Genomic DNA, 12,494 nt, shown 5'->3' with positions numbered 1-12,494 from the left:
CTTCCTTCTGTTATACGGCCTATTGATTTTGTGATTCTACCATGATGTTTGTTTTTTCAGTTAGTTCTTTATTTCCTTCTGGTGAATACAGCTGTCTTCATACAACTATTAACATGCCTGTAAAGGGTTTCTGTGAACATTTCTGCATAGGCAACAGTGCTGTCAGGGTTTATGAGGGCTTGAAATTTTGTCAGATTATCACTTAATAGCAGGAAGTTAGCCTTAGATTAGTTCTGAATACTCCATGGTTAACTGGGGGTCCAGGTTTTATTTTTACTTCAAAGGAGACCATTTTGTGGTCTGACCTTACCAGGGAAGACATTACACTAGGGGGTGCGCAGCACTCTCCCATATTAGTGAGGACCAGATCCAGTATGGTTGCACCCCTGGTTGGTGTATTGACAATCTGGTTCAGGGAGTTTGTGTTTAAGAAATCCAGGAATCTCTGTATATAGTATTTTGGTTTGGTGTTGTATAGTATTCCCAGCTAATAGTGGGGTAATTAAAGTCGCTCATGAATATGGTATTGGGTTGGATGGTGAGTGTTTCCAAGACGTTTAAATACAGGGTATCATTTTCCTAGGTCATAGAGGGAGGACCTATAGCTTGCAAGGAAGTAATATTGGATTTTGCCTATGGTGATTTGAACATGGAGAAACTCAAGTGCATTGTCCTGTTTGACCACCCTTGAGGTATATTTATTTTTCATGTAAATCAAGACACCTCCACCTTTAGTCCCTGTCTGTGTAGTAGCTGGTCTAAATGTATGGAATGGATTATAACATTGCACTGTTGGTGTGCTGTCCATGGCTTTAAACCATGTCTCAGTGACTGCACAGATGTCAGCATTCTGTAGGGTGAAGAGAGCTTCTAGGGTTTGGAGTTTTTTTATTTAAACTGCTAGCATTGAGCAGTAACACCTTTAGATTTTCTTGGTTTTGATTTGCTATGCCAGAAGTACTTTCAGTTTGGCATTGCCTAAAAAAGGCACTATGGTGGAGGACAATGTTTTAGCTAATATTCAAAAACCTAGTGTGGAGAGGTACAGCCCATCCCTGGCAAAGCAGCGTGGTCTGTTAACCATCTGCTTCCATGCTGACAAATATTGCACCCCCTTAGAATGACACCAGAAACTAAGCCAATTATTAAAGTCAGTCATATTTTGTTCACATTGTGGCATCATCCTTAGAGAAGGGAAAATGCTGCTTAATCCTAGGATCATACCAGCCTAGGATACATATTCCGAGAGCTCCATGATGTCTCTCTTCATATAGTGCAGGGAGGTATGTCTCAGGTCATTTACACCCACATGGACTATGACTGAGTCATACTGGTACTTGTGGTCTAATGACCTGAGTACATGTGTAATGTGGTGGATAACCAACTGATCATGAATTTCTCTTTAATCACCCTGGTCAGAGGGACATCAATGTGTCTCACAACGGAATCTCCAATGACCACAATAGTGGATTGTGTGGTGACTTGCCTTATGATCTTAGAAGTAGAGGCTCCATGAGATGTGGCTGTATGTTTTGATATGGGTGTTGTTTTGAAAGAGTGTATTCAGGCCTGCTAAGGGTTTTTGTTATGTGTACTTCATGTAGGACATCTTTGCGGTTTAGGAAGGTTACATTTAAGTGCCTCAGCATATGTGGGTCTATATATCTACCTTGGATTGTGTGTGTGATGGGTTTAATGTGTGTACTACTGGCAACCTTATTGACATTAGGAGTACTTTTATGAGAGAGCTTTGCCTCCAGTGACATTGTGGAAATACATCTCTCATATACCATATCACTATGTTTGAGAATTAACTGGTTGTCAGTAAACATGAGGCAATTTCTACATTGCCTCAGGATGCCCATATCCACCAAGCTGGTAATGGATATAGTGGGAAAGTTCATATCTAGGAACTTTTTTATTGATTACACAGTTGTGAAAATATAAATCAATGTCATTAGTACCTGGTTTGCAACTCTGGGGGCAGTGCTTGTCACTGCAAACTAGTCCTGCATTCAACTAGATACTGGTGAAATTTCAATTGTGCTTTTACAGGAAAAAATGTCACTCAGGATATCTATGTCTATACAGGGCACTGCCAAACACTTGAGGGGGAAACTAATGAGTAGCTCCTGATGATTCATGGATGAGGTATTTAGGCAGATATTCTGAAGTTAGAAATAAATCAAGCAGTTATTACTGAAAACAAAGAATTAGCTTGTCAAGAATGATGAAAAGAGGGGAGTCGCATGAATGGCTACTGCCTGGCTACTACTAATGCTGGTCTCACCACAGCTTCACTCTGTTGGGATACAGTACTCCTTTGCTTCTTCTCTTATCAGAAGCAAAACATTAGCACCAGTCCCAAGATGAGAAGCAAGAAACAGTCTGTTTGGTGATCCACAGTCTTGTCCTAGATGATGCAACAGTCTGTAGGCTTCTTATACCCTTTTCCTGGAAGATGCCTAAAATAGCAACCAGACCAGTCAAGAATGCTAAGCACAGACGCTAACTGCCCAACCAGAAGCAGTCAAGAATCAATGCACTCTGCTCCTTCTCTCACCAGAGCAAATTATAAGCCCCAAGTCCAAGTTGGCATCTATGAAGCAGTTATTAGGCTTTCCAGTGATCAGCAGTCCCCAGGAAATAATGTCCTTATGCTCACCAGGAGCAAAACAGAAGCACTAATCCCAAGATGACTACTGAGAGGCAGAACGTGTGCTCTCCAATAATTGGTGATCTTGAAGTAGATGTTGCAGACTTTAAAGGTAAGATGGAAAATGGATTAATATCCTAAGAGCTGCGCTGTGCACTAAGCAGTTAGACATGAAAGAAGGGGTAACTAAGATTTAGTTATCTAAGTGGGGAGCCAATCATTTTAAAACAGCAAGATAGACTGGAAGTGGGTGGGCACTTTGTATTCTGGTTCTACGGAATACAGTAGGATGGCCAATAAATTAAAAATGGTTGAAAGGGAGAGATTTCACAAAATGATAATGTGTGCTTACTCACAACAGCCAATGAAAGGGGAAAGGGAAGGAGATATGTGGTCAAATTAACATAAGGGGCAGACAACTAGAAAGACACGAGTTTAAAAACATGACAGCTCCATGGAGGAAGGGTGGGGAAAAACTTAATTTCTGTGTGACTCACAAGAGACACAGCTGTCGACTCTTGGTTATCAGTAGACCCATACACATTTGCGTGTGTGTGTATATGGAGGGGAGAGAAAGAAAAAGAGACATGTACTTATTTGCTTTATTTGTATTGGCTGACAAGGGTAGAGCACTGATCCAGACTCAGTACAAGAGCACTGTCCGGTTAAGTGACATACATACACGCGTGCACGCGAGCACACACACACGCACACACACACACACACACACACACACACACACACACACACACACACACACACACACACACACACACACACACACACACACACACACACACACATGCGTGCACACACACACTCACACACGCACACACGCGCACACACTCTCACACACACACACACACACACACACACACACACACACACACATGCACACATGCACACTCAACACACACACACCTTGTGAGACCTTACTGAGATACTGAACCCCTTAATCCATAAGCTATACCCCTTGCTGCTAAAAGGTAGGATGATAGTAAGAAGCTGAGTATAGATCATTTAAGAAAACAGAATGTAAATTAATTTTTTGATCCTTGTAACCTCCATGTATAATATGAGAATCTAAGCAAGCCCCTTAGGAGAGTCAAGTAAGCAAGTCAGCCCTGAAAATAGGTACTTATATTGTGTGATTCTTGTCTGGTTTAAAAAATAATGAAATAAATAAATAAATAAAACAGTAAAGAATGAGCATTTGTGTGATGGGAAGACATAAGCATTAAACAAAATCCTTCCTTTTTTGCCCTTATCCAGCTTACACTCCAAAAGCATATATTTTCTACTGACAATATGGAGATTTAAGGCTACATCACAGTTTCAGTCCATCTGTACTGAAATGAAACATTTCTGAAAATTCCATTAAAATGTCCCCCATTTTGAGTCTGGCAGAAAAAAATTATAATGATCTTATTCACATCCTTTGCATTTAAAAAGAACAGAATTATGCCCATGCAAATATGAATTTATTTCCTCAATTTAAGATGGGCACTGAGCTGATGACTGCTGTCTTAGAATACACCTGATGACGAAGACACAGTTGTTACCATGGTTATTTCTGCTGAGGTATTATAGCTACTGAGGTTTCCTCCACCAAAAAGCATCCCAAACATTGTATACTCAACTTTTTAGCCAATGTGCATGTCCAGAGCTAAGTTAACTCAAAAGTGAATCCAAGGAAAAAATAATTCTGTGAGTCATAGCACCACCATTTGGCCAAACTGAAGAAATTCAGTTTTTTTTCTATTTTTTTATTTATTTATTGGTTATGGTAGTGAGAAGAAAATCTAGTAAGTGAGTCAAGCAGGAGAAGACAGTCCCGTGATTAAGCTGTTGGTAGTGAAAATCTGAACTAGGCATAACAGTGCTTTGTGATAACGTGGCATGCAGTCCTAACATGAGAACCTTTTCCATCACTTTAAAATAGAAGGAATAATAACAGGAGAGTACCCACTGAGGATACAGAAATTAAAGCGTACAAAACCATGTCTGCATAACATTTCACTCATAAGTGTATTTTAACTTAACTATAGATTTATCTGTCTAATAGTATTTAATAGTACTATCTTGCACTTGTGAAGTTACTTAAAAAGCTTTACAAACATAGCATACTTTGTTAATTTATTTTCTAGTCAATTTATCTTTCATAAATCATGTTATCTGTTTTCTTTCTCCCTGTTAAGAGAACTCTCCTCTTGATATATATATATATATATATATATATATATATATATAGAGAGAGAGAGAGAGAGAGAGAGAGAGAGAGAGAGAGAGGTGTGTGTGTGTGTGTGTGTGTGTGTGTGTGTGTGTGTGTGTGTGTATATATATATATATATATATATATATATATATATATATATATATAGGATATCTGTCTTTTATTATAAAAGATGATCTTGTTTTTTTATACAATGTTTATTTCCATTTTGTACTGTATCTTCTTGAAAGGACACACATTTCACCCACACTGTATGTTTCACTTTATGTACCTTCTGATCAGGATTGTGTCTGAAAAGGGTATGCTGACCAATTTACTTACTCAGTTAACAAGTAAATAAAATTAAATTAAATACATATATCTGCTAACTTTGCTAATCAGGGCAATCTGAATAGGCAAAGCCTATTTGTAGCAGATGTCTACAGAGAAAAATTCCTACGACTCATAATGACATATTAACAAATGAATATTTTCAATTATAAGATATATGAAGAAATTGATATCTAATTATATGAAAAATAAACCAGCATTAGATTCTTTTCTGCATTTTTTCAAAAATCATTTTTTTTTCTTTTGTTTTACATGTATAAAAATGAAAGGCTATGCAAATGCAGAACTGTATATTGTAAAGTGAATTCTAAAATACAATTAGAAAAACAGATGATTGAGAGGATTAAACTCTACAGCAGCCCAAAACAAGCTAACCCTGCATGAAAGTTTAGGACAAGAAATACAAAGTAAATTAAATCATATGCTTAAAAAAAATGGCAGCAATGAATGAGACAAGCCAGCAAATATAGTAGGTGCTGTAAATGAGGTCAGTGCATCTATGACAACACAGCTATATATTCCATGTTAGGTGTTCTAAATTAGATCTCAGCATCTATGACAACAAAATTATACATTTCATGTTAGGTGCTGTAAATGAGGTCAGTGCATCTACGACAACACACATATATATTCCAGGCTGGATGCTATATGGAGATCAAACCATCTATGACAACAAAACTATACATTTCATGTTAGGTGCTGTAAATGAGGTCAGTGCATCTACGACAACACACATATATATTCCAGGCTGGATGCTATATGGAGATCAAACCATCTATGACAACACAACTATACATCTCATGTTAGGTGCTGTAAATGAGGTCAGTGCATCTACGACAACACACATATATATTCCAGGCTGGATGCTATATGGAGATTAAACCATCTATGACAACACAACTATATATTTCATGTTAGGTGCTATAAACGAGATCAGAGCATCTATGATAACACAACTATACATTCCAGGTTGGATACTATCCAGAGATCAGAGCATGTATGACAGCACACATGCTCCATGTAACTTAGATCAGAGCATCTATGATAACACAACTATACATTCCATGTTAGGTGTTCTAAATTAGATCTCAGCATCTATGACAACAAAACTATACATTTCATGTTAGGTGCTATAAATGAGCTCAGAGCATCTGTGACAACACAACTCTACATTCCAGGCTGGATACTCTCCAGAGATCAAAGCATGCATGACAGCACACATATACATTCCACATAAATGAGATCAGAGCATCTATGACAACAGGACTCTATATTCCATGTTAGATGCTGTAACTGAAATTAGAGCATCTATGACAGCACACACAAATACATTCCATATTATGTGCTCTAATTGAGATCAGAGCATATATGAAAGCCAATGTATACATTCCATGTTTTGTGCTGTAAATGAGATCAGAGCATCTATAACAACACACATGTACATCAAGTGAAAATATAGAACTGGAAAATGAAAAACCTAACTGTGCATACTTCCTATGTAAAACAATTACTGTCACAATTACTGTCACAATTCCTAAACACCCTACCTCATTGAAGCCATGAATTCTGATTATACACACACACAAGAGACTAGCATTATCAGTTACTTACAATCATTCTCCTGATGGCTCCTTTTCACTTTCTGCTACTAATGTTCCACCTTGATCACCATTAAATATGCATTCCCTTTCTGTTCCCTACCCACAAAGGCCTACATTTGCTTTTTGCTTCATATCTGTATTTGAGTGCCTGTTATGTTTACCTTATTTACTGTTTTACCTTCTTGTGTGTCACTAGATTTTATTACTGCTGTTGCTAACTAATTACTGTCTCTAAGTGTAATTTTTTGCCTCACTTTTTACCTTCTGCTCCCCATGATAATCAAGCCTTCCCCTATTAATGCTATTCTCTTATTTATTCACCCAGAGGTAACAGCCTGTCATACATTCATTACCGTAGGGTTGAGTGCACCAATCATCATAATAGTGCCATTTTCTGAGGAGACAGGGGTTTTTTCTTGTATCACCAAAATGCCCCCCACTTGTGTGACTAAAAACATTAAAGGAAGGCTATGAATGGGTGATGAGATTCAGCAGGCAATATAACCCTCAGATGGTCCTGCCACCTTGTAGCAAAAAACAACATTGTACATTCAATGATCTCTACTTGGGGTGAAACCCAGAAATGTTAACAGCACAACCTTATTGCATATCTCTCTTCCCTTGCCAGCTCAACTATCACCCAAGCTACTAATTAAAGACCTATCATCTAGGTCTCAGAAAAGGCTTTATCCTTCTTGTCCATGAAGCTGGCAAACTCAGATGCATGTTTTTGTGACTATTATATATTCTCACTCTTATAATTACTTTTGATGAAAAGCTCTTGACCTAAGGCCAAAAATATTTTGGTGAGAAATTTAATAAACAGATAAAACTCTATGCACTTAATTGAGTGCATAAAATGTTATTTTCATCAAGAGTTTTCATTTATTTATTTATTTATTTTTGGTATATTCGGTTTTCTACTACTGGATTAGTGTTTGAAAGTCTTTATTTTTACTGTGATAAATAAATACTTGTTCACATAATACTTTATAAATTAACAAATAACACTATTAGAAGTGTTTATTTATAACCATATTCCTCTACAGAAAAGAGATGCTTTTCAAACATATTTGTTTTCTAACTGCACCTTTGATATGTAATTTTTTAGACAAAAATCAGGGCGCATAACAATGGAATAATGACACACATCGAATGCTAGTTGGTCTTACAGATGGCTTCATTTCCTGGGATGCACAATAACTCTACATTTCTTAAAACTGCCCCATTCCTTTCTTCAGACTGGGCAATAAGCAATAACTAAGGGAAAAGCAAACAAAAGATGATTTCTTCTTTTTTTCTGTTACATGATTTCTGTGCATTAGGTAAAGACATTTGGTGAATAATATCAGTTCCCTTGATACAGTATTCCTCATGTTTTAGTTTTATCTGTACAGAAGAATCCCACTGCAAACACTGTACTGTATTTGAAGTAGATTTTATGAATAATGAAAAATACAATATAAGAAATGTGACAAAGAAAAGTACATTTTAAGTCTGATAAATATATACACCTTGCCACAATAAATGTCTGTAGTTCTGCATATATCAAATTGATATTTTCAAGCCCCTTGCCTAAAAAAAAACTAAAAATGCTTAGCATTAAATCACCTAAAAAGACTGCTTGTCTCACCAGACTCTAAACAATCTATCAACTTTTCTTTTCATTCTTGCTCCTTTAAGCTAAATACATCTGACAAGAGGTAAGCAATGTCAAATATAATCCGAAACTCATCAACACAAATGGTTGCCGTTGTTGAGAGGACGGTAATCAGAGGATGGACGGCGGTAATTGCTTGCTACAATCTATCTCCTATTCCTCATTCTCGCACTCTGTGCACATTCCAGGGCGTTAGACAACAGCAGAGTTAATTTCAATACGCCTCATGCTATCAAATGAAATTGGCAGGGTAAATAGGAACCTCTGTTTATTTGCTACTTACCTCTGTCTTATTCAGCTTAAACACTGAGTAAAAGCAAGTGCTATTAGGTTAGACAGAAATTACAAGTAGCAAACAGCAGACTCCAAATTAAACTGGCATTAAAGAGAAGAAAATGAGATGGGCAGGTTGAAATGGGTGAAAATTAACAATAACTGGCTGTAACTATATGCAAAGACGTTGGTTTTCTGAGTGAATAACATTTCTAGGGTTTTGCTTTAGTTTATGTGAATACAAGTCACTCACATCTTTGTAAAATTCAGTTTGCATTTTCTTGCTAGAAAATATATTCAGATACTCCCAAAATGCCAAACAGAAGTAGCAGAATCTTGTGATTGGAGCTCTGACCTTTGAACTGTTGCAAAGCAGAAAGCAAGCTGAAATTTGTTTTCACCACAGTGCACCGAAACACAGACACTTATGACAAATAAAGATCACTTGGTTAAACTAATCTGCCATTTCCATACCTATAGTTTCCCAGTTCCCTATCTAGCAGATAGGCTGCAGATCCCATTTAATTAGTAGCTTATTTTTCCATCTTCCTTAAATAGTGCCTTATGTCTAGGCCTTATTTTCTTGGCTTCTTGTGTGACCCATATGTATATATATATATATATATATATATATATATATATATATATATATATATATTTTTTTTTTTTTTGTTTTGTTTTTTTGGCTTAACCACAACTAACTCAGACACAAATTCCTGTACTTTAGCTGATAGATAAACTAGTATTGGCATTATACTTCATTACATGGTACAGAATGCTGGAGTCACAACATATACGTCATTACATGGAACAGAATGCTGGAGTTACAACATACAATTTATTACATGGAACAGAATGCTGGAGTTACAACATACACTTTATTACATGGAACAGAATGCTGGAGTTACAACATGCACTTTATTACATGGAACAGAATACTGGAGTTACAACATACACTTTATTACATGGAATAGAATGCTGGAGTTACAACATACACTTTATTACATGGACCAGAATACTGGAGTTACAACATACACTTTATTACATGGAATAGAATGCTGGAGTTACAACATACACTTTATTACATGGAACAGAATGATGGAGTTACAAAAATATTTCATAGTAAAGGTAGTTATTTACATGCAGCTAATGTATTGAATTGGATGCTAGAGTTATTTCCAAACAATATGTAACAGTGGAAGTAATTACTGTCACGCAGGTAAAAGGGACAGCTATCCAATACTGACTACAGGTAAATCTGTCTTGAGACTTAGGAGGTTGTTTCACACTCTGTTAAATGTACAAACAAACATGGGATTATCCTATGCTTAAATCTTAAATTCCTAAAAAATTCTAGATAGTCATACATGCTATGGTACTGGCAATAAGTTCAAAAGAAATCACAATTCTTCAGTCAGTGTGGTACACAAAAGTCTGATGGGGTGGGGTGGAGAAGTTGTACTGCAGGCTGTATTCAAACAGAATAAGTGCTTTTTAAATATGCCATATAAATGCAGACAAGAACATTAGTCTAACGGATGACAGGCTGAATGAGCCAGGAGTGCAGTACAGTGGTTTGTAACAAAGGCCTGCTTAGGACAAATGTCTCAGTACCAAGTCATCTGGTAGGTCACAAAGGACTATCCTAACACTGCAGTGTACAAACTGTAAGGTTACAAAGTCAGACACTTCTAAACCTATAAATATTAGTAGCACTTTAAGACCATCTCCCTGCATACTGTGTCTCAGACAAGTAAGGCCCTATCAGGTCACTTGTGCCCTCTGTGTATGCATTCATAGTGTAGGGAATCTTAACATGCCTCTCTTGCTGGGTAGTTACTGTGGTGTCTACAATACCATCAGAACATGATTACTGTGTGGTCAGAATCAAGAAGCATATAATCTGTCTATACCTACCGCCTGGCTCACTAATCATTATTTGTTCTCTAGCAAGATTTAAATAATTACTTTTACTGATCTCGTAATCCAGCAAATGCATAGCCTGCCTAATATATTACTAAGAGACACTGGAAGACTGGTGTATAGGGGAGTTTACATTATTGCCAACAAGGAAAGAAACACAATTGTATTTTAGACTCGAATCATTTTAGGGTAGCACTGCCACCAGTATTTTCATTAAAACAGATAAACGTAATTAACTGAGAAAACAGCACTGCTTTTTTCTCTTTCCTGCTCTCAAACAGTGGTCTGCTTGCTGGCTTTTACTAACTTGTTGCTGAAAGTACAGTGTAAGCACTTTGCCAAAAGAATAGACAATCTGAAAATTGACTATTAGTGCTTGTATATACATCCTAGTACACTGTCATCTGTATAATCTGATTTACACACTATTACATGGCTGTTGCTGCTCTCCCTAAATGTGAATTTCAGTCACTGTCTTTAGTTGCTTCATTCAATGCTTATTTCAGTAAAATGTATTTGTGCATTCCTGTTTATTTTCAAAACAAACTTAATAAATATAAATATGTGTATGCATACATCTATATTTATAAGGACCACATTACTTCATCACAGACTGTTTCTACAAATCCTGTTTTGTTGAGCATATGCATCAAATTACTATTAGACCAACAATCATTCATGTTAGTGATTTTTACTCAGAATTCAAATCCATGTGGTTTTGTTCCATAACTGTATGGGCTTTTTTTGGAGATTGGAGGGTGTAGATATGAGAGAGACAGAAATATAACTGCTTTTGTTAGTCTGAACTAGTTTCATTTTGGTTGTATTGCTTTTTTAGTGTACTATGCAGATATTTCATTCTGAGTCCCTACTAGAAGTAATAGGAAATGCTAAAATGGAAGAAATTAGCTTCCTTCTTGTTCAGTGAAACATTATCCAGAGTTCTTTTTCTAATCAAATATCAGGAAAAAACTGACAGGTATTTTCCCCAGAATGCATTAAAAGGGTACAGAAGAGCTTGGATTACTCATTATCATATGCAGACTAATACAATGGTAGTAAATGAACATTTGATGCTCCAGTAAAGGTTTTCTCAGGCATCTGAAACTGAGAGTTATGTATAAAATCATATTAATCACATATCATCACTTTATATATTTTATGGGATATATTATTTCACCATAGCAAATTTATCAGATAAAAAAGAACATTGTCAGAGACCAGAGGACCATTAGGATATGACAAATTAGCTACTGAAAAGCTCTAATAAGGCATTGCCAGAAACTACACAAGTTAAAAACTGAGAACTTTGATTGCTTACACTGATTGAGATAACTCATTTGTGTATGTTATCTACTGGAATGCAAAAGCAAATTATACCTGATCGCTATAAGTAACCAGATCCAGTATACAAAAAATACCAAGTATGAAACCAGACTACTTTTAATGAAAGGCACACTTAAATTATAAAAGTTGCTCAATCCCTCCAGAATTTGAAGCAAATGAGATAATCCTTAAATGTGCTTGCTAGTTTAGATGCAGTAAGTAAGGACAACATCCCAGGCTGCGTTCTACATGAAGTACAGAATGAACTGGCACCCCATCTAAGCACCATGTTCAATCATAGCCTCACCTCAGGCTTTGTGCCCACTGAATGGCGCACAGCGACGGTTATCCCACTCCACAAAGCGGGAGCCACCACAGACCCAGGGATTTTCTGCCCCATTAGCCTAACGAACCTGGTCTGCAAGGCCATGGAGCATATCATCATGGAACTTATAAACAAAGACATTGGTAATCTCCAAACTCTGGACCCCA

The sequence above is a fragment of the Protopterus annectens genome, chromosome 13.part0 (genome assembly GCF_019279795.1).
Source record: "Protopterus annectens isolate FY-2018-M chromosome 13.part0, PAN1.0, whole genome shotgun sequence".
NCBI lineage: Eukaryota > Metazoa > Chordata > Ceratodontiformes > Protopteridae > Protopterus > Protopterus annectens.
The sequence above is the reverse complement of the archived record's forward strand: the minus strand, read 5'-3'. Positions refer to the sequence as shown.